Here is a 23,011-nt window from a genome sequence, read left to right as displayed (position 1 = left end):
TTTTGGATATCCGTGGTTATTTTAAGATTTTAATTTCAAGGAAGAAAATTGAAATGTGTTGTGGGTTTTAGGAATAGACTGTATCAACTGCATAATTCTATTTGTGTGTCTTTAGCAGAATATAGTCCAGGCAATAAGCTGCATGATTTTGAATAGTCTGTAAGGTAAGAATGGGTTTTACTCAGTTGAATAAAATTAAAAAATAAGGAACTTCCAATATTTTATGAAATATAAATTTGATCTAACATTAAAATTTAAATATCCATAAATAAAACTTACTGTAACACCCACACTCATACATAACAATATCATGCATATCTACTTATATTTACTATAATAAATAATTTCAACAGAGATAGCAAGTTCATATTGTCTATAACACTTTTATCTAGCCCTTTACAAAGACATTATGCTGACCCCTGCTACATACAATATCATGGTATAAAACACTAAAATCAAGAGTAGCACTGATATTTCATTTATTAAAATTATACATTATTAAAAGTAAAGTAGGACCCTTTAACAAACCAGTAAAAAAACTAGTTAAAAAAAAACTACAAAAACAAAAAGGAAGATTAGGCATTCTGGGGACTAGAGAAACAGATGGCTCAGAGGTTAAGAGCACCTACTGCTCCTCCAGAGGACCGGGGTCCAATTCCCAACATCCACATGAAAGCTCATGACCGTCATTAGTTTCCATTCTAGGGAACCCAACACCGATGGCCAAAAAAAAAAAGCAATGCACATAAAAAATAAAAATAAACTTAAAAAAAAATAAAGGCTTTCTTTGGGAGTACTCAGTTTGCCACTCTTGTGGTAAGAAATAACATAGAAACTTGATTTAAAATTGTTATAAATGTTATGAATGGACTCGGAAAGACCATAAGAAACATTTCTGTGGGCATATCATTGTCTATTTATGTGTGGGAAAAATATTAAGGAAGAACTAAGCCTTCTATTTAGTGATAATGTCCATTATCATCAGGTAACAAAAAGAAACCTCTTCAATCCTAGGTAAGTTTAACATTTTAAACTAGAAAAAAAAATATGATGATGGAATAAATTCTCAGGTGTAAATCAAATGTTAAGAAAAGATGTCACTTTAAAGGCAAGTGTAGAGAATAACAGTATCAAAGTTTCAATGCATTTGTTAGAAAGCCTGTAAGTGTTACCATTGAACCACAGCTAATAATCTCAAAAGGACACAGAGAACAGACACACTACACTTAGGAAGCAAACTTGCTTTTGTTTTTTCATTTTATTTTTTATTTTGTTTTGTTGCTGTTGTTGTTGCTGTTGCTGCTGCAGTTTTACGATAGTAAGATTCTAAAAAATAAAGATCCATGAGCTCATCACTACCCTCAACAAAATTCTAACGCAGGCTACTAAACAGATAGTAGCCTGGGAGTTGGATGGATGGATGAATGGATGATGGATGGATGGATGGATGGATGGATGGATGGATGGATGGATGGATGAAAGAAACCAATCTGGCAGATTTGTTAAAAATAAGTTGTGCCCAAACTTGCTTCTGTTATGACATTGTTACTAGTTGAGGAGATCAGAGTATCTGAACCAAGAAAATATGGGGAAATTCTCTCCTAGCTAACTTGGACTTAGATCATTTACTATTTGTGTAAATTTTCTCAACATTTGGGAAAAGATACATTCCACGGATCTCTCCTATTATTGCATATTTTGCAAGCAGAAGTACTTTGCCTCTTTTAATCTGTACTAATTGCTCATGGCCATTGAAATATAAAGCCTAGGATTATAGAGGAGATGCCTTTTGAAACAATGGACACGACTGATTATCATTGCTTATCATCACTGGCTTTCCTAAATTGGAGTTTCATCTCTGTGTAGAAACCCACCAAGCGGTACATCTTTAGTCAGAGCCATGGGCTCTATTCTTGAGTAATTTATGGCCAATCTTTTAAAAGATAATTGAAAGAAATATATAACAAATTAATAGTAGCTATTGGTGGCACAATTTCTGACAAACAAAAAGATCAGAGTTCCTTTGAACAATTGACAGCATATGAAACTGATTAAAGAGTCGCAAATTTGACAAAGGTACAAAACACATATTAAAGCAAATGATTCCCATTCTATACTAACTGATATTTATATAAAATAAATGACAGAAATGTGAACAAAAGATATTAGTTTGCTAACATATATTGGGCAGACCATGCTTACTGTGTACAGTTCACCCCTTAATACATGTTACAAGGAAAACTCAGCAAATACTATCTTTCTTAAATGCATTATTTTGGTACATAGATACTGTTTGAGAAAACTGAATTCATTAGACAAGAAAGAAAGAAAAAAAACTCTTGAGAAAGACAACTCCAGATGTACAAAAGGTTGTATTATGAAATATGCTGGGAAAATTGAAGACATAGAGACAAAGCGAGGGCTAATTGACTACAACTGAGGGCATTCAAGGTAAGGAAGAACTTGACAGCAACTAAACCATGTTGGACTGGACATTATGACAGCGCGTTCTGTTTGTTTGTTTATTCATAGAAGTGCTAGGAAGCCATTCTCGAAGATTACATGCGGTCAGTTCCTCCTCTGCATGCAGATGCCCACATAGCTCAAACACAGCAGGCACAACCCCACACTGTCCATGTTCAGACCTATCTTAGTATGCTGGCTTCATTTCCACTTCAAGGTATCTCCTTCTGTTGTGGAATGTTATTTTAAAATATGCTACATTTGTTTTTTGCTATGGAACATTTGTTTAATGATGCAAAGATGTATTTCATTCTTTTAGGTTGCATTTGTTAACTCTGCGAAGTTGCATTTTTTTTGCCTGTCTAAACATCTAATAAATAATAATAATAATATAAAAATAATAAAGAGCCGAAATGCCAATAGCAAGACAGGAGAAGGGATAGGAGGGGCTGGCAGGCAGAGAGAACAAATAAGAAGAAAAATCAGGGAAGAGAGAATAAGGATCAAGGGGAGAAGGAGAAGAGGATATCAGGGGGCCAGTCACCCAGCTACACAGAAAGCCATGAAGTCAAATGCAACACAAAAGAAACAAACATATCTGTGCATCACTAAACAAACATTCCACAGCATAAACAAATATAACACATTTGAAAATAATATTCTGCAACACCTTCAAACTCATAATTTGTTCTTCAAAGCTCCTCTGGACATTCCCTTTTTGTAGGTATTGCTGCCCACAGACAATATGACGGACACTTTCAGATAACAATCTCCAAACTACATTTCTATTAGGCTTTGAATAGGGATTAGAGAATTAATTTAATTTTATTATTTCAAAGATACTTTTCTACTCTCGGATTCTTGTATTCTTCTTATTAATCTTTCCATGAGTGTATATGTAGTTGAAATGAAATACGGCCACTGATTGAGAGATGAATAAACAATTGAGTATTATTAAATAGTTGATAATGAGCCTCTTTCTATTGAAAGACATAATTACATGAATAGACCTCATCTATTCCAATCAAACAAAAAATTCCAAAGACTGTAAAGATATAAAAAAATAAATATCTATGGGAACAAGGACATTTTTTCAAATGAGAGCAAGAGGGAGAGACTGATAGTGGATCTAGGACTGGGAAGAACTTTGACCAAACACTAAGACTAGTCATAGATATTGTTAAACAGGAAAGATTATTTTGTTCAAATATATGTTTATCTATTATATATGTACATAAGTTCACATAGATGTATAGGTTGGTCAGCATTTTCTTGGTCTTATATATGCATGGATATATATGTTTGTGTATATATACAGATTTTATACACACATACACACACACATATGGATGAGTGTATCTGAAGTGTATCTTCTCCCTAGATATATACAGTTTTCATATCCATATAACATTAGCATACAATTTCAGGTGACTTGATACATCGTCCTTATTCATGACACCTAAAACTCGTTGGTTAAGGTACTGGAGAAGGTGTCCAGCAGTTAAAAACACTTGCCGCTCTTCCAGAAGAGCTGGGTTCAGTTCCTAGCAACCACATGGTGGCTAACAGCAGTCTGTGACTCCAGGTCCGGGAATCCAGTGACCTCCTGGCCTCCTCAAGTATCAGGCACACACATGATGCACAGACATGCAAGAAGACAAAATACCCACATGCACAAAATAAGAATTAAAAAACAAAAACATTGGTTAAGCTGAGGGTGGTGGCACACACTTTTAATCCCAGCACTCAGGAGGCTGAGGCAGGTGGATATCTATGAGTTCCAGGCCAGCCTGATCTAAATGAGTTTTAGGACAACCAGAGCTACACAGAGAGAACTTATCTCAAACTCCCCATAGCAGTAACAACAACAACAACAATAATAAGTTGGGTGAACTCCTTAGAGATGCTGTTTCAGAGGAGAACCTGGAGGATTACTAATGGAAGGAAATAGTAGTGGTGAGTGGGGTTGGAAAAGGCCAGAGAGATTGGAGATATATCAGGTTTAATCTGGGAAAAGAAAGAGGGAGGGAGAACGAGAAAAAGAGGTGCTTTTCAATTTTTATTTAATTAAAATGTTTCAAAAATTGCATATGGATGTTTTGCTTGCATGTTTGTCTGTGTACCATATGCATTCCTGGTGCCCATGGAGGCCAGAAGAGGCCAGTAGGTCCCCTAGAACTGGAGTTCCAGATGGTTGTGAGCTATTGTGTGGGTGTTAGAAAACAAAGTCATCTCTCCAGGCCCCAAAGACAAATCTTTTAAGTGGCCAAGTGATTTGAACAAACTTAACCAGAAACAGGCTCACCTGTCAAGAGATGGAAGCATCTGAGTGAACTTGTCTCTCCTACATCAATCAAGTGAACAAGCAAGAAATTATAGCAAGAAAGAAAATGTTCCCTGCCCCAGACATGTCATCTAATGGAGGAAATTCCTTAGCTGAGATTGTCTCTTCACACTCAAGCCTAAGTGTGTATGAAATTGGCAAAAAGGAAACAATACAATCCATCGTTTGCATTTTACACACGAACAGATCACTGTTAACCCATAATTATCTCATTCTTGTTTGTGCCCAAGATGTCTGTCAATATTATAATATTAATACAGTACAACATTTTATAAAAAAAAACAGTTCATAAAAAGTTTAATGCTTTGAAAGTTCAACATCTCTTTAAAATTCTAAAATCATTTAACTGTGGCTTCCTACAAAAAAACAAAACAAATGAAAGCTTTATTAACTCCAAAAGGGGAGAACATATGCATAAAAACAATCGCACTTAAGCAAAACAAAATCCAACAAGTAGCTCCCAATCCTGCAGCCCAGTGTCTGACATCTAGGATTCATGGTCTTCTGGGCTCCAATATACCTGGGCAGGTCCAGTCCTCTGGCTTTTCCGTTGTCAACACATACAAAGCTTATCTGGAAGGCTCAGGCTAACTGCACTGCTGACCTTGGTGGTCATCCCAGTCCTGGGATCTCCAATAACCTGGGGGTCCACTTTACAACTGGGACTGCACACTCACCCATGGCTCTTCCTAGTCTCTCAAAGAGTCAAGCCTTAACTGACATTCATGACTTCAAAACGAGCACCATAGAGAAGACTCGAACATTGTCAGGTCCTGCTTCCAGCTTTAGATATGGCCTTGCGCTCCTCTAGACCACAGTTTCTATGGGCTAACTCGAGGAGGGGGATACTTCTCAGAAGATTTCATCTTCAGAATGCTAGTCTCTTACGAATCAAAGTTGATTCTTTAGCACTAGCTGACCAGCATCTATTATCACAGTGGCGAACAAGTTTCATTTTTACTAGTTTCATGGAAAATATCACACAAATAGCCCCCAAAGAGTCCTTGCTTCCCTCTGAAACTGTAAGTCAGGGCTTGCATTGTCTGTAGTTCTCTCAACATTCTTCTCTTCCACGCAAGAACAGAACAGCCCATTAAGCTCCAAGTATTCAAGGTCTTTTCAGCCCCCTCCTCCCTCCTATACACCACACTAACAGCCCATTATCTGCTATCAATTTCTGCTTTAGTTTGTTTTCTTTTGCTGTGATAAATACCATGGCTAAAAGCAACTGGAGAGGAAAAGGTTATTTGGGTTGCAGCTCACACTCACCAAGGAAAGCCAAAGTAGGGTCCTGGCGGCAGGAACTGATGCGAAAACCAGGAAAAATTCTGCTTACTAGTTGCTCCTTCTGGCTTGTTTAGATACTTCTCTTATGTAGTCTAGCCCCACCTGCCCAGATAAGCCCTCCATGATTTGACTGTTACATCAGTTATCTATAAAGAAAATGCTCCACAGACATGCCTACAGGCAAGTTGGAGACAATTACAAACTAGACTCTCTTCTCAGGTATATTTAGGTTTGTGCCAAATAAATAAAAATCAACCCACACCATATGAGGAGTATATGCGAGCTATGTGACCCCAAGTGCAAGCAGAAGCTAGAAAACAATTTTTAGGATTCTACAAGTGAGTCTTGAGGATCGAAATCGGATCATCAGGCTGAGATAAAAGCATCTTGACCTCTGAGAAAGTTGCCCAGCTCTCTAGTTTGAACTAATTATAAAAAGACAAAGTTTATCAAATGCATGTCCAGCTATTTCTGCATTGGTATTATCAACAGCTAAATATATGCCTCGGCAGAGGACCAGAACAAAATGTGAGTAAATTAATATTTATAGAATGTGAATTCTCTGAACCTCAGAGAAGAGAATTCCAAGTGGTTCAGCACGTTTCTTGACCTTTGTTCATCACCTCCACATATCATTCGCCCTTGTTGTAGCATCCTGGCTAAATAAAAGGAGGCTCTGCTTCTTGTCTGGGAAAAGAGTGATCTAGAGACCTTATAGGATAAAACAACATGAAAAACAGCCTTGAATTTTAAATGAATCATTGTATTTTATGATATATAATGGAAGTAAAGTAATGATAATTTTTGTTGGCATTGTTTCTATTTTCAGATGTATTTTTCTTCTTTCATTCTTATGTATAGATTTATGTGTTAGCAAGTAGGGAATATTTTGTAGCTTCAGACTTGATTCCATATGTTTCATAAGATGCTTTAGTTGGAAGTAATCTGAAAACTAATCCAGGATCTTTTTTTAATTTTGGAGGAAGTACCATCTAAAATCACACAACAATAATAGATATAGTTAGCTGTCAAACCAAAATGTGGGCCTCTGGGTTCTGAACATGAAGATTTGCATAGTAAGCCAAGCTGGCTACTTTTCCTATCTGGGATAGCAATTAAGATATTTTCAAAACTTTTCATCACCATTCTTATTCTGATATGCAAAAATATCATTAAAAATCCTTGAATGCAATGTTTCTTTCTTCCAACAGTGACAAAGTATATTGCCAAGTAGGATAATTGGATGGAGCCATGGAAGACACTTGAGTATTCAAGGGGCAGGGAAAGAGGAGCTGAAGCTGGGAAAAGGGGACAGGATTTGTTGGGGAAGAGAAAAAAAATGTGAATAAGTCATGGTGCTGCCTTGTTTCAGAGATTCTCAAGCATTCTCGAACAAAGGAGATAATAAGGGGAAAAGGAAGGAGAAAAATAAGACAAGGTAATCTGGGTAGAATCCTGTTTCTCCTTCCTTAGCCACAGAAAATAGCAGAAACTCTCTTCTCATTCTTGAGATATCTACAATATAGAGTAAAACTTTTAAGCAAGTTAATGAAATATTAGTTATGAACACAGCACTGAGAGAGATCGGCAGTGCTTTGCAGTCATAAGAAAATGGCTGGGTGGCATTACGCCGAGCGTTGCATCTGTTACTCATGTGTAAGTAGCCATGGGCAATTTCAACAAACTGTCTGAGGTTTTAAATTTAGAGACATGGACTTTTCATCAAAGTATAAGTCTTCAATTTGTTCTGTTTAAGGCAGAAAGATGTGCGTATGGATAGATGGACAGATAGAGGAATTTGTTAACTTATGATGTTTCCGCTTATAAAAGTGTAAGATTCTTTCAATATAAGTAAAATCTTGATTTATTCATACTTTCCTCTATATCTCTGCAATCAGTTCCAGAAAAACCTGGTTTACTCATAGTATGTTGAATCTATAGTTATTAGAAACATGTATAGATAGTATTGATGCTATTTTTAAGATATGAATATGCCAGTTTAACTTGCATTAAAAAGCATTATGTTGAAGCACTCACCCATTGATAGTTGGTCTAAATAAGTCTAAAGCCAAAAATAGCTACTCGCAATTTTATCAGTAAAATGCAATATTGTTTAAGAATAAAAAGAAGGAAAGAGAGACAGGAGAAGTGCCATAATTTCAAAGTTAGCCTGGGGAGGCAGAGGCAGGCGAATCTCTGTGAGTTCGAGACCAGCCTGGTCTACAAGAGCAAGTTCCAGGACAGGCTCCAAAAAACCACAGAGAAACCCTGTCTCGAAAAAAAAAAAAAACCAAAGTTACCCTGGTCTAAATAGCATTTCCCAGGACAGCAAGGGGCTAACTCTGAAGATACAGGAAACTAGTGATTTGTACCCACCAAAGACAAGAGCCATGACTTTGCCAATACAATAGTAAATAGTTTTTCCAATGTGGTATGACATTCAAATATTATAAAATGAAAAACCAAAATAAAATATATTATGAGGGCATTAAAACAAGTTTTATATAATACAGTTGGAAGTAATGCCTTGAGTCTCCTGTAAAGTAGTCATTCTTCATTCAATATTGGTTTATGAAGTTCCTAGTCAATACAAACTGCTGTTTTAAGCGCAGTTAAAGAACAAAGCAAAACCTGAAATATGCATTATATGTAATGTCTACCATCATGAAATGTAAATCACACTGGAGCTACATTATCGTGCAATATTTACCACAGTGGATATATACCACCATAGAATGTATACTACAGCAGATATGCATCATCACGAAAACACACACACACACACACACACACACACACACACACACACACTGGATATATATCATCATGAAAACACACATAGCATGTACATAATTATGGAAAATCCATCACACTAAAATTATAACATCATTGAGTATATGTCACAGTGAATCTATATCATCATAGAAAAGACAACATGCTGGATATAAATCATAGTCAATTATACACCACTCTAGATTATTTTATTGCTGATTTTACACCACATTGGTTGTATACCATCATGGAAAATACAGCACACCGGAAGTATATCATCATTTTATATACATGATACTGGAGGAACTTTTATAAATTCCAGTATATGGTAGAGCTATGGAGAAAAATATTATGCCCTAAAAATAGTGGAGTACAGTCCCTGAGGATGTGCATTTTATGAAAACAGAGTGTTCTATAGTCTAGATACATTGAGCAGGGAGCTGAAGTTGGCAAAGACACCAGATGGAGAATAGGAGAAACATGCCTAGGTGGGAAACAACCCGTTCTATTTTGAACAACGTTAAGAAGGGCAGATTACATTGTAATAAGAAAAACAGTGAAGACCTTACATGAGGTCTTTTCACTCTGATGGACCTAAGGGGATGTCAGATGTGGAATGGAAGAGTTGCTTAGCAAGTCCTAATGCTGAAGGAGTTTTGTCCCCATGGAGAAGGAAGGGGTATGTGGAAATAAAAAAACTAGTGACTGAAATATTTAGTGTGTACACCTGACCAGCTTCAGAGCTCCAGCTTGTATAGTGAAGACCCATTAAACTGACATTTTTGCTAAACTAAAGGCAGGCTCCAAATGGTTCGGGGAAGGAATTGAAAAGTCAACACAGGGATTTAGAAAGAAATGAACCAAAGCTCTGGGTGAAGTAACAGTGAAGACTAATTTTTAAAGATGTTGAGGCTCCTTTTTGAATTGTGACAACCTACAAGTGGGGAGATTTTTAAGATATTTGGATAGTGTTCTGTAACTTTCTCCTCACTACCAGGCAGGAAGAAACCTCTCATTCACTTGTTTCCTTCCTCTCGTCTTACACATTAAGAAGCAAGGTTACTTTTTCCTAAGGCTTAGAAAAAAAAACTACAAAACCATGGCTCTCATCAGAGGTAAACATTGAAACAGTACAAAGGCGTTCACAGAACATGCCACCCAGTAAACACAGCAGTTGAGATCAGAGGAGAAAGGCATAAATGAATACCAGGAAAAAGAAACACCTTTATGTTCTTGCTAGCTGGATTTTTTATTTGGAGAAAGTTCCTTGACCTGTTTTTCCAAAAATATGACATTACAATGCTATAAGCTTTTAGACATGCTGGGAAAATCTTTAAAAGCAACTGATAAAACTTAAATAAATTTTAAGTCAACATTCTCGTCGCAAAGTATATTTTAAGTCTTTCAAGACATAAATTGAAGGGGATTGAAGAACATTAATAAACTAAAAATGCTGAGAGCTTTAAAACCCCTTGGGAATTCATTTGCTTCACAGTGATGTGCTTTTTCAACATTAAATCTTATTCGCTCTTGCTAATGAAAATAATTTGCCAGAGCAGAAAGGGATGAAGATGTCAGTTCCAAGTGACACAGCTATCAATATAAAGGGGAGGGATGGTGTGATATCCTTGGTGAATCATAGGAGGAAGAGAGCCGAGCAGAACTGATTGGAAAGTTGAATTCAGGAATGCATACTTCACAAATCATGGCAATCAAAAGGTTAACCAGGGCCAGCATAGGTGGCTTATGGGGAAAAAGCTTTTAAAATAAAATTGTATGTAGATTAATATGGACTGAAATGACTTTAGACTTTCAATTGTAGGTGGTAAGTTGAAAAAGTGAACAAATGCATGCCAAGTAAAAGAAAATGAACAAGTTCACAATTGCAAAAAGAATGGAAAGGGTAAAACATTCACTGTAAATCGTTTATGTATAACATGCTTTCAAAAGCAGAACAGGGTTGATCCCATTCTCTGTTTCAGAGAACACAAACTCCAGATCAGTTCGCTACGAAGTAAGACATTTTACTAAAATTAATAAAGCCAACAGAGAATAATACTATATTTGAGGAGACATAAAATTACCTAAGATATTACTTTTAAAAATAGCTTTAACATACAAAACTAAGAAATCAGATCACTAAAAGCAGGCTCTGTTTGATGTTTGTTTCTTTGTTTAATATCAGCAACAACACAACAGCATATTCTCTAGCATCTCTCTCCCTTACCTCTGGCCTCGGAGAAATAATATTCCTTTACATTGCACCATAAGTAGTTACTTTTGAGTTTGTTTTGTCAGGAGAATATAGAGTAGAAGATGCATGAAGACGCAGGGCACAGGAAAGAAATATATGTACAATAAATCAGAGGGAATAAGACATGGAAATAAGCATGTGACAGTAACCATTTATTTTATCAAGCAACATTAGAAACAAGGGAAGAGCCTTAGACAATATGAGAATTCAAAGATATCACCACTAATGAATTTTCATTTAACCAATGATAAGCTGTAAAAGAGAAGTAAGCATATTTTTAGACAGCCCTCCCAGCAATGCTAAATTAAGATGGAAGATAAAACAAATAAAAATAGTTATCAGTACACTTTGAAGTTCTGATAAACAAGGTAGCTGAAAGTTTAGAACCAAACCATAAGAAAGCAGTATCAGAGAACCTGATAAACCTCATGTAGAAATCTATAGACAGCAAACAAAATTTCAAAAGTAAATTATTTTCCTTGATAAATATGAGAGAAGTGACATAACTGTAGTCTAAGAGTATCTAAGAGGTAAATGTCTGAGCCTAGAAAATATTTATTTCTTCTAAAGGGAACTAACAACAGCACGTAGAATCTGAATCAGCTTTGAACTGTCTGCAAACCAAGAACACCAGAATACATTTCTGTAAAGTTTCAACCGTGTGAATTTTTACAGAAGCCCTTAGAATGCAGTCATTCTGGTTTGGACTTGCTCGGGCTTTTGGAACCCTACAAGTGAGGAGCCACATGAGATTGCTTTCAAACTTCTCCACCAATATTAAAATCTCATTGAGCTTCTTTGGAGGCAGTACTCAGAACATTCCGGTTCCCACACAGACAAGTACAATGAATTATCACAAAGAACATAAAATAGTTTAAGTGCGCCAAATATGAGTGATAAGCAATCAGAAATGATTATTACATGATTATTACCATATCTTCTCTGTAGCCAAAGGCCTTTCTTTGACTTCATATAGAAAGGTGGAAATTTCATGTCTCTGTCCTTCATTCCATTTTGTATAAGCGTTATAACTAGCAGTCAGTTCACTATGAGATTGTCAACATTGAAAGAAACAAAGGTGTTGACCAGAGAAAGCTAACTTTCACTCCTAAAACATAGCAAATATGATTGCTTTTATGTAATTAGGTTCTGTATTCTTGCCATTTTCTCCTGCCATCAAAATATCTGGTATTTCTTTTTAACTCTAATCATTACACTGTTATATTCTGTAAGAATCTGAGCCAAACCAGCTGGTTGTCTTTACATATTTAAATATGCTTTCTACAAAATATAATCTGAGAGCGATGCACAAAGAGTTGTTCTGTGTGCCTGAAACTTTAACAAAGAGAACCTAACCTCTCATTATCGACTATGTGTACATATATCAATGTTTGCCTGGTCCCTGATCTATTGTCCTCATATACTAATTATGAGGATTTCATCCTATTTAAAGTTCCTAGATAATAACAAAGTTTCTTCAAAGTAAAACTACTGCACTGTCCCCAGTGTAAAGAAAGGAAAACACCAATGCTGGATAATTCGGTACATTTCTTTTACAAACAACTTAAGGTTTCCTTTCACACCAAAAAAGTATGAATTCTGTGACAACAATATCCAAAAATATAAGGCAATGATGGAAGAATAATGAGTCGTCTATAGTTATTATTTTCACATGCATGCTCCTTGTAATTACTTGATTTATTGTAATATATGATAGACGGCAATGGACACTTTTATGTGTGCGATCTATCTATTGCAATCACGTTTAAGCTGAATGTCAAAAAATATTTCTGAATAAATTCTACTCTTTAGACCTAAAAGTGAATGTTGAGAGAATCTTTTTAGACTGTGTGCCCTCTCACATACCCAGAGGGAGATATCAACAGGTTTCTCCTCTCTTTATAAACTACAATTAAATTTTCTTTCATTTAATTTTTGCTCTCAGTTATGCCCCATGCCTTTCTTAAAGAAATGCTGAGCTGCATAGCTACTGAACATGAACCATTGAAGCAAAAAGAGGGACGGAAGAAGAGATACAAGGAAGGAAGAAATGAGGACAGGGAACTAAAGCTCTACTGCAGTCATAAAATATGATGGCCCTAATGATCACGCTGCATGTAGCTATATGCACTCCATTAATGGAGATACAAATAAATCAAAATTGTAAATGGTGTTTAGCAGCATTAAACAAACACTGCATTTAAAAATTCCAGTACACTGAGAATATCCTTAGTCATAACTCATAGTGGCAGGAAAGATAAACAGGCCTCTTCACAACATAAAGCATTTCCTCCAAGAGGTATGGCACACAGCAGACACTGGGAGGAACGTTTTGGGCAGCCCATCTTCACCTCACTTTCTACCTCAGATGCAGACCCACATTTATATAAACTTTTCCCTTCACTGCTGGGAGTTAGGAGACCACGTAAAGATGTGCCTTCCAGGCAAACATGTTTTCTAAAGCAAATCTCTCCAAATACTTCCAGTTGGAAAATGTCCAGTTCTGCTACCTGACACCAGAGTATGGCTTTCTCCCTCGGGGCTTACCTGCTACTAAGTAACTCTCCTTCCAACTTCCTGGTGGCTATGTTGGGGAGATACCTATTTGAGTGCTTCTGAAAGTGACTGCACACCTCACAAGCTCCCAAGGAGCTGTGCAATCCATCTCTCTCTCATGTCCCCTCTGAGAACTCACCCAGGCCTCTGCAGGCAGCTTACAAGGCCAGTGTCTGCCCACCTGGGAGCAAGTAACATTCAAGGAATGAGCAGCAAGATGAAGGAACTGGGTGGATTTCAACACGTGGTGAGAGGAAAGGTGGGGGAGGATGTGAGCCTGGCAGACAGCAGCTGTCCACCAAGTGGTTTAAATCTGTTGCTTAAAGAGCTGAATAAACAAACACACAGATGGGTCTAGTTCCTTGGGGGATTCCCGATTGTTCAGGGCCTCCCAAATCCTGGCCAGTTTGGCCTCTGGACTAAACCCTCTGCAAAATGCACATTGATTTTCACTTTCAAAGGACACAAACCTGCAAACATCTTTGTCTTGAAGTTTCTTCTAACAATAAAAGCATGACCCTTTTCTCTCCGGGTCCTGAGAAACTTACCTATGGGTTCTTAGGGTCTGGGGACAGGAGGGCAACTTTTCCTTCAAGCACTACAGAGGCTTGGGACCACTTTTAAGATGGGACTTCGGGGCGCATCTGACCAAGAGGTAATGAGAGGGGCGCTCCATGTGCCTGCGACCACCTGATAGATCCGGCCAGCTCCCACAGTTCCTCTCCGTGAACGTGAACGCGAAGGGGCAGAAGTGGCTGAAGAGACTTTCCCCCAGCTCTGTGCTGGTCCCATCCACTCAGGATTGGATTCAAGGATTACAAAAAAAAAGAAAGAAAAAAGAAAGGAAAAGGAAAGAAAGAAAGAAAAAAACTGGGAAGAAGCCCTTCCATCCTCACAAAGGTGTCTGCGCCCCTCCCACGAGAGCCCTCCCTCAGGAGGAGCAAGACGCGACCATCCCCACACTCGGAGCAAGGAGCACTTTCCAAAGTGGAATAAAAGTAAAACCAGGACAGATCCCGAGGGAAGCCCGCTGTGCTGGCTCGCGGACAAGTGGAAGACGCGATCAGGACTAGCCCGAGAAATGCGTGGTTATCTCGGGCGTCACCAGGGGCCAGGAGTTTCTTAACTAGAGAGTAAAGGAGTGTCCCCTAGATGCCTCTCAGGTTCCTGGATGAACGCAGAAAGTGCCTAAGACCCAAGAAGCATGCACTTGCCCGCTAGAGTAAAAAAGGTCAGCAATCTGATCAATAAAGTGTGCCCTTCTAACCACCACATGTTTTTACTGCTGTTTCTCCTCCCTGGGGAGAGTGGGAAGGAAAAGAGAAAGACAACAAACATTTTTGAAAAAGAGTAAACAAACACATCTGGTGTTTCGACACATCTTTTCCTCCAGCCTTAGTCTCTCTGGACAACGTTCTGCATATTCAAAACTAACCAACTAAATAAATAAATTACCCGGGAGCCACAGAGAAATCTCGTTGCTCTGCACTTCCCCCCCCCCCCCATCACAAAGTAAAATCCAAAGGAACAACAAGTGGCGATGCTGGGTCCCGAACGACCCTGACCCCACATAGAAACCTGACACATGTCACCGTGGCCCCGCAGCGCAGAAAGGCAGGCGCTGGGGCGAAACTTTGCTGCCGCGACGGGATCAGCGTGGAGGAAAAGTGGCAGTCCGGTCGCGCGTGGCTGTGATCGGAACAGGGTGGAGTGCTGAGTACAGAGCGCCAGAGTGTGGGCGAAGAAACTTACCGCAACCAGAGACCCCGTGGGCAGAGTCCCGGGAGGTGGCACCCGCAGCGCGCCCAGGCAGAAGCCCCCGAACAACACACCCACGTTCGAGTCCCAGCAGCCGCGGCCGCGAGTTGAGGGGACGCCAGGGATGGGGGGACCCGAGGAAGCTGCGGCGGGAGGACCCGGCCGCCGCATAAATGCCCTGAACGGGCGCGAGCGGGCCAACTGCGGGTGGCGCCGGGCTCCGGCCGGGACGAAGCTGAGTCCGGGGAGCTGCACGCGCCGGCGTGTCTCGCGCTTTCTCGGAGGCTCGCGCTGTCTCGCGCTGCAGCTCCCCCCAACCCGGATCTGAGTGTGTATGTGTGTATGTGTGTGTGTGTGTATGTGTGTGTGAGTGTATGTGCGCGCGTGTATGTGTGTGTGCGCGTGTGTGTGTGTGCGTGCATCGGCGGGCGCGCGCACCCGGCCGCGCGCGCGTGTTGTTGGCAATGCAAACTGTACACACTCTGCGCGCGGAGCCGCCTCTCCTCCGAGGGGCGGGCTGGGGGAAGGGACATCTTGGAAGACTCTCAAGTACTGTTGGGCCACTTGGTTTGTCTTACTTTGCGTAGTTGGGGTTGTTGTTTTGTTGTTGATGATTTTATTTTTAAAGTGATTTGAACTTCTTTACCAGTCTCCTCCTGCCCCTCCCCACCAACGTCTTCCACGGTTGGGGGGAACTGCGGGCCAGAATACTGCTCGGCCCTGCCGTGGAGCCTCCTGGATGACGTCAGGTCCACCTGCTATGTAAACAACTCGCTAGAGAACTTGTTTGTTCTGCGCCGACTCCCCCACCCCCACCCTTCTCCCCACCTCCTGCTCCGCCTCCTCCCGCCGCCCCAGACGGCTTGTCGGGGATGGGGGTGGGGAGGGAGGCGAGAACAAAACCGTATGCTGTATTGGCACAGCCGAGTTGTGTCTGCTGCTTCTTGGCAGTCCCCAAAGTACGTCCTCTCAGCAGACGGAGCTGCTGGCAAATGAAACAGGGGATTCCACGTGAAGTGCAGAAAGCCTCGAAGGGATCCGAAGCCCTTGATGGCAGGTAGTTAAAGCACAGAGTGTCACGGAAGGAGCCCGCGCGAGCACAACAACGCTGATTGGCCTTTCTCTCTACAGCGTGCGCCTCTGCGGCCTGGATGGAGAGGCCGAACCTTCCTCACTCTTCATTGTCGTGGCTCCGGTCTCACTTGGGGCAAGGACAACTGGGGCTTCCTTATAGTGGCGCTGCCCAGGTCACTGGGGCCGGGCTTGGAAAAATGGCACCTCCAAGCTGTGGTATTTAAAGTCTGAGGCTTTGGGGATTGACTCAATCAATGACTAGGGAAAACAAAATAACAGGAATGAAAGGAAAGAAATTGCGGGAGCTCGCTCGCAGCGCACTTCAAAGCAATGGCCGGGGTGTGGGGGCTGCTCAGGCATATTTCTGTCACCAGGACCCTCCTCCTAAGCCCGTGTTGCGACCTAGCTAGTTGGCCTGAGCAGGACCTAGGAAGAGATGACAGAGAAATCAAGGGGGTGGGGGTGAGGGGCTGATGACTTGAATCTGGTCCTACGAAGCCCGCTCTCCACCTTAGTTCTAGGAGGGCTGTCCCTTCCCGAGGTCTCTCCCCAGCCCCTCCCAGGCCGCTGGCCCCTGCAACCCTTCGCGGCCCGCCTTCAATGCGCGCCACCACCGGAGCTTGCAGCTCAGCTGCCGAATCAGTTGCAAAGCTTTCCGAGAGGCACAGAAACTTTCCATGGAATAGATACAGCCAAGAAACCCGGGTGGGAGCGAGGGTTGGGGGGAGGCAGCGGCACAGAACCACAGGAGTGGGGGACCTGACTGCTAGCAATTTTCAGGAGAGAAAGAGTTGCTAACTCTCACACAGCGCCTGTTTGAGAGGGGTTGGTGAAATGAGGCGGCAGACGATCAACACCAACTTGTGCCTTTGAGTCTCTCCTCTCAAAGAGCAGCACGCCCTTTATTTTTAAAGGGCAGCGCAAAGGAGAGAGATGTGTGTGTGTGTGTGTGTGAGAGAGAGAGAGAGAGAGAGAGAGAGAGAGAGAGAGAGAGAGAGAGAGAGAGAGAGATCTTCCTTTCTGAACCTATGGGGTAGCTCTTCAGGGGAGGAAGCGGCGGCCCTGGCACCCACATCTGTAAACACACCGCCAGGTTTGCTAGTGAAACCAACTTTTGTCAATAAACCACAGGGCTGGTCCTGGCAAGTCGGCCTGAGTAGGGAGCAGAAGGAACCGGAGTGAGCTTTCTGGAAGCATTTTAAACTCGGGCTGTCTTGAGAGCTCTGCTGGTGGAGGGCATTCTCACTAGTTCTCAAATGGTCTTTTGAGAAACGCAGTCGACGGAGTCCAAATCTTAAGGGTGGAAGTCTAAAGAGAAAACAGCCCTGGCTACCATTAGGAAAAGATCCGAAAGGTCCTACCCCGCCCGCCCTTCTGATGGGTGGGGGTTATGCATCTGTGTGCTTCGCCAGCCAACCTAAATAAAATGGACTCGGAATTAACTTGAAATTATTTAGAAAAAGAGAAGAGTAGTTAACCAACGTGGAAATCCTTGAAAACCGGAGGCCGAACCTTTTCCTGGGCCTGGTGAATAAAAGTCACTGAACCGTCAAAAGGTCTCCAGAGCCCCTCTGCTTTTCCTCCCTCCCCGCATACAGCCACCCCAGTTACTTCCCAACCTTGCCAGGTGTCCTGAGAAAGTGCAGGAGAACGGCGCGCTAAGAAAGTGTCTGGGCCCTCAAGTTACATTCAAATCCCTAAAGAGAAGAAAAACGCGGTTACTTTCTCGGGGACGGGAGTGGGACAAGGGCTTTAGTCTTTCACTCTTTCTTACACAAAGACACGTTTTGGCGAAATTTGCAGCCTCTGAGGTTGCTTTCCTACAAGTCCCAACAGCAAGCGGATAGAGCTGGCAAGGGGTGTCCAAGTCTGTACAGCCCAGCGTGAACTGGCTGCTCATTCTTCCCCGGCATCTCTAAGCGGGCTTAAAGACCTTAGGACCAAAGCCCCCAAGGGCCCCGGTTATTTAGTTTCCCTGCGGCAGTGCCCTCTGCCACCAGCCTTTCCCGAAGGAAGGACTCCCAAGAAGAGGAGAAAACAGGTCTTGCATGGAATTGCTGCTCCCCTAGGACCCTAGACCACAGCCAATGGGCTGAGCCCTGGTTCGAGAGGTGAAAGTTCAGGCCCTGGGCTCGCCCCTAGCCCCTCTGCTCCAGCCGCCTCTCTGGCAGTTCTCCCGCCCTCGGCCCCTCTGCAGTCCCAGCCTAACTACCAGGGGCTGCCACGGTGGCACGTAGTTTGTTGATGGGTGGTCATAAAATATATTTATTTGCAATTCCTTTAACTCGCCCACCACCCCCGCCCCTGACACGGCCCTGAACACAGCAGGCTTTGTTCGCCTTGGCTGGCTGCTGGAGCCGGCCGGGGTTTAGCGCTCACTGCAAGCAGACTCCAAAAAAAAGTTGCAGTATCATAATAGGAAAACCGGGTTTCCGCAGCCTAGGGAAATGCCAAAAGGGCAAACAGCGAACGAATAGTTCCTTTTTGCACCAGTCACCCGTCGGCTTGCTGGATCACGCAGTCTTTCAACCAAACACTGAGTGCCTGGGAGAGAGGGTAAGTCAAATTATGACCCTTAAGTCACCGGCCAGCTTCTAGTCACACGTGGAACTGCGAAAGTCATTCAACGTGCCTCCAAAGAAAAGTTGATCAGGGTTACTAGGTGAATAAGCGTTTTCACCACGTGGACCTCGAACCTCTCTCGCGAAAATTTATTTGATTTGAAGTTTATTTTACGACGAAACCGCAAATCAACAAAATCTGAAAGACTGCTCTATTAGGGCGCTAGAGAAAGATAAATTCGTTTGAAGTGGTGTCTGTCAGAATATCTCGCACAAAATAAACCATTCCAAATGTGACCAACTGAAGCGGCCAACGTGAAGAAAACAGCGTATGGGGATAGCGCTTTAGAAGTGGTTCTTTAACGTTGATCTTTTATCTCAGTGAGTCGCTTGATCTTGTTGTAAAAATATAGGCATTCACATACTTAAGCTTTTTTTTTTCATCCCCAAACTCTGAGTTGAACATGAGCTGCTTTTTTCTTCTTCTTCCTGGCCGTTTTATCGGTGTGACTGTGACAACATAAAATTTAAATGACTCCCTAGCTGGAAAATGGAGACATGAACAATTCAAATTTACGTTTTTCTCTTTAGAGATACCATCTAACACATCTAAGTTGTGTTACTCATCCAAAAGACGCTAACAGCAATCTTTAAATACAGGGAATCTTTTTTTCTTTCACACAGGCAAAAAGGCAAGTGTTTTAAAAGGCCTGTTTTTCACATGGTATAGTTCTGCAAGAAGACTTCCTTCCTAAATGGTTTGTTTCCGCTCTCCTCCTAGGCACAGGGAGGGCAAAGAGAAAATTGTTGCTCCTCGGAACTCTAACCACGGATAATCTGATACAATGTCAAAATGCGGAGAGCGGTAAAATTGGTGGAGTTACACCACCATCTGTCGTTAAGCTCCGGGACTACAAAATTGGGGACATAAAATAAACGAGCTTTCCCAACATCATTATCATCATCATCATCATCATCATCATCATCATCATCATCATCATCATCATTAGTAACAACCTAGGCTTTTCATCTTTTAAAAATATATAACTTACTCTCTGGAGTTTCCTAACACATTCTTGTTGGTAGCTCCATAGTTTTGCCCAGGTTCTCTTTCTCCAAAACAAATATTCCAAATCTTCTACACTCCAGTGAAAGCATTTTTAAATTATCTCTGGGTCCAAAGGGTTCTTCTCCCTCCACCCACAGTGAGCCTTTGCTTCTAGTAGGCCCCTAAGAAGAACTTGGGATACTCCAGGAACTACAGATGTCTCCAAATGACAATTGTCTCATAAGAACCAAGACGGTGTCATTTCTCGGTATCTCTTCCGTGGTGGATAAAGCACAACTTACCTTTAGTATGAGGCTGATGGTGTCAAAAACAATTATTAAATAGCAGTCAGTACCTACTTATGGCTTAGAGATGTGCATTTTAGAGAAGGACAATTATCAGTTTTTCTGGGACAGATTTCATAAGCTAAGGAATTCTGTACCAAGACAGATTTCAGCCAAAAGAAATGTTTAAAGAAACATAAGAACTGTCTGCATTTTAACCAGAAGCCCCCATGAAGCATCGGCAATACTTCTCACAACAACACTCAAATGACTCAGTGTTTGTACTGCGTGTCATTACTAGAAAAACTCAAAACCTGTCACTCAGGACACTTGCACCCTTTTCATGTTAAGAAATTACTAAATAATCTTCCCAAAAATAAATTCAAAGAAAATGAAATTGCCTATTTATATTGATAAGACATTTATTGTAACTATATCAAGTTGAATCATACAAATTGCCTAGTTTCAAATAGACCACAATTTAATATACTTTAAGTTGGTGGAACCCTTATACTTCTCAGGTAGCTTGTCTCTCCAAAGAGTGATTAGACACCTAATCACTGATCACTACATATTGATTCAAATATGTAGACCTGCCAGATAACCAAAGTCTCTGCTTATTGATATTTCTAAGATTAAATTGGCCTCAGAATTGCTATGACATTTTAGAGTCCAAACAAACGGCAAGATATTCTAATCATGTCTTCTAAATTCAAAAATCATAAAGGAAAAGCCTTGATGAAATCTCACAATTAGTTACCAAAATGGTGATTGAATTATTTCATATTTCTAAACACCATTCTCTTTCCTCTTATCCCAGAGAGAGCATTTACACACATACCTCGTGTCTTTACATTTTTCTTAATATCCATCAAAACTGATAGAGCTCAGTGGTGGCACTACCTTTCGATTTCACTGCAATGCTGAAGATGGATAATTGTCATGTCATATCCACTGAGATGTATGGCACGAAAAGCCCGATGACTTGCTGCCTTAGAAGCCAAGGAGTCATAGGACATTATCAGTAGTGAAAACAAGTGCATGCCTGTTCACCACGTACCTGATAGAAGACTCGTGGTGAGAGGTGCTGAAATAAACCCCAGTTCCTGATGTTTTTAGGGTTATTTAAGAGAACCCTATCAGCTTCTCTTTATTTCCTTTTAAGGACTACACTCTAACAACAGCACATGGGACAAAATATGGCATCGGTTCTTTGAAGCGATGAGTAAGTAAAGATCTTCTTTCGAGTCCCAAAACAATGCAGGTTTGTGTTTGGTTGGATAACCAGATGGCTCTAACAACTGTGAAAGCTTGTCCAAATAATACACAGACGTGGTTACCAGTGAGGTTGCTGTGTGAAAGCGCAGTTCTCTTTCCCTTTCTGCTCCCTCCTTTTGACTCTGTTTTCTTTCTCTTTTCTCATTATCCTCCTTTTTCTCCTGTCTGCGTGGTCTTTGTCATTGTCTTCACAATGACAACTTCAGAAAATCCACACAGATTTTTTTTTTTTTTTTTTTTTTTTTTACGTAAGCTGCAGTTCTGTGTGCTGAACAGGTCAGAGGAAGAGCATTTGAACTGGTGGAAAGCCCTCTTTCTTCCCTGTCCAGCTACTTCTCACATTACCTAATTAACAGTACCTTATCCACTACCAGAGCTTTAGTGCCCAAAAAGGCCTGAATATGGATGCCATCGTCCCTGCCTTTTTATATACAAGCAACATTCATCTTTGATAAAGCCTCTCAATCTGTCCCAGAGTGGTTGCTTTGCCATATAACCTCATAGTTTCTTACTGGATGATACTTAAAAATCTTCTAACCATCTTCCACATGTTCAGTATCTTTTTTTCCAGTTCACTCTCATTGTTTTCCAGAATACTGCTCATTTAAAATCAGACAATTTTCACTCCAGCCAATAATACCAAAATTTAAGATTTTGGCTGATACCGTTAATTCATATAGTGAGCATATGCCTAATTCATTTGAATTAATAAAAATAACTTTTCCCAAATGTATTCTAAATGTTAAATATATTCTAATAGAAAAGTGTAGGATTTCTAGCAATGTATCATTTGTCCTGTTTTTCTATCCAAATACCTGGCTAAAATAGTTACGACTGACGATTTTCATTATTTTTCATACTAAAGAACTTAGCAGGTAGATACGAAGTATGTTAAATCTGCATTCATATTCCCAACTGCATCGTTTAATGGCTCAACAAATATTTATATACCACCCACTGCAGTAGTCATTCTGAGAATTAAAGATGTATAAGATTAGGTTGCTGCATAGAACTTACGTTCTAGTGAGAAAAATAAAATACCTAAGTGGATTGTTTCAATAAAACATGAATTTCAATAAACCATCAGATAGAGGTAGCTCCAGCACACCATAAAACAAGAGATAATATTTCTTAAAGCTACAGTAAGAGAACAACACATCCAGTAGTGTGCGTGTGTGTGTCTGTGTGTGTGCTGATCGTTAGCAAAAAAAATCTAAGGATACATCTTTCAAAGCTGTAAAATTCACCAAATAGCTATAACCAAATAGCTGCCTTTAAAACTTGAATAAAATCGTAAATTTGTGATAAGATATTGTTATATCAAACAGCATC

General features: G+C 40.7%; 1 protein-coding gene across 1 annotated transcript in view; it reads right to left on the bottom strand.

The window, feature by feature from the left end:
- Foxp2 (forkhead box P2) overlaps positions 1 to 15,769 on the bottom strand; it is a 497,529-nt gene extending 481,760 nt beyond the window's left edge. Inside the window, exon 1 of the mRNA XM_026787547.1 lies at positions 15,429 to 15,769. The gene's annotated coding sequence lies outside the window, so the exon portion shown is untranslated. The remainder of the gene's footprint in view (positions 1 to 15,428) is intronic.
- Positions 15,770 to 23,011: the final 7,242 nt, after the last annotated feature.

The sequence above is a fragment of the Microtus ochrogaster genome, linkage group LG10 (assembly GCF_000317375.1).
Source record: "Microtus ochrogaster isolate Prairie Vole_2 linkage group LG10, MicOch1.0, whole genome shotgun sequence".
NCBI lineage: Eukaryota > Metazoa > Chordata > Mammalia > Rodentia > Cricetidae > Microtus > Microtus ochrogaster.
This window is presented reverse-complemented; position numbering and strand designations above follow the sequence as displayed.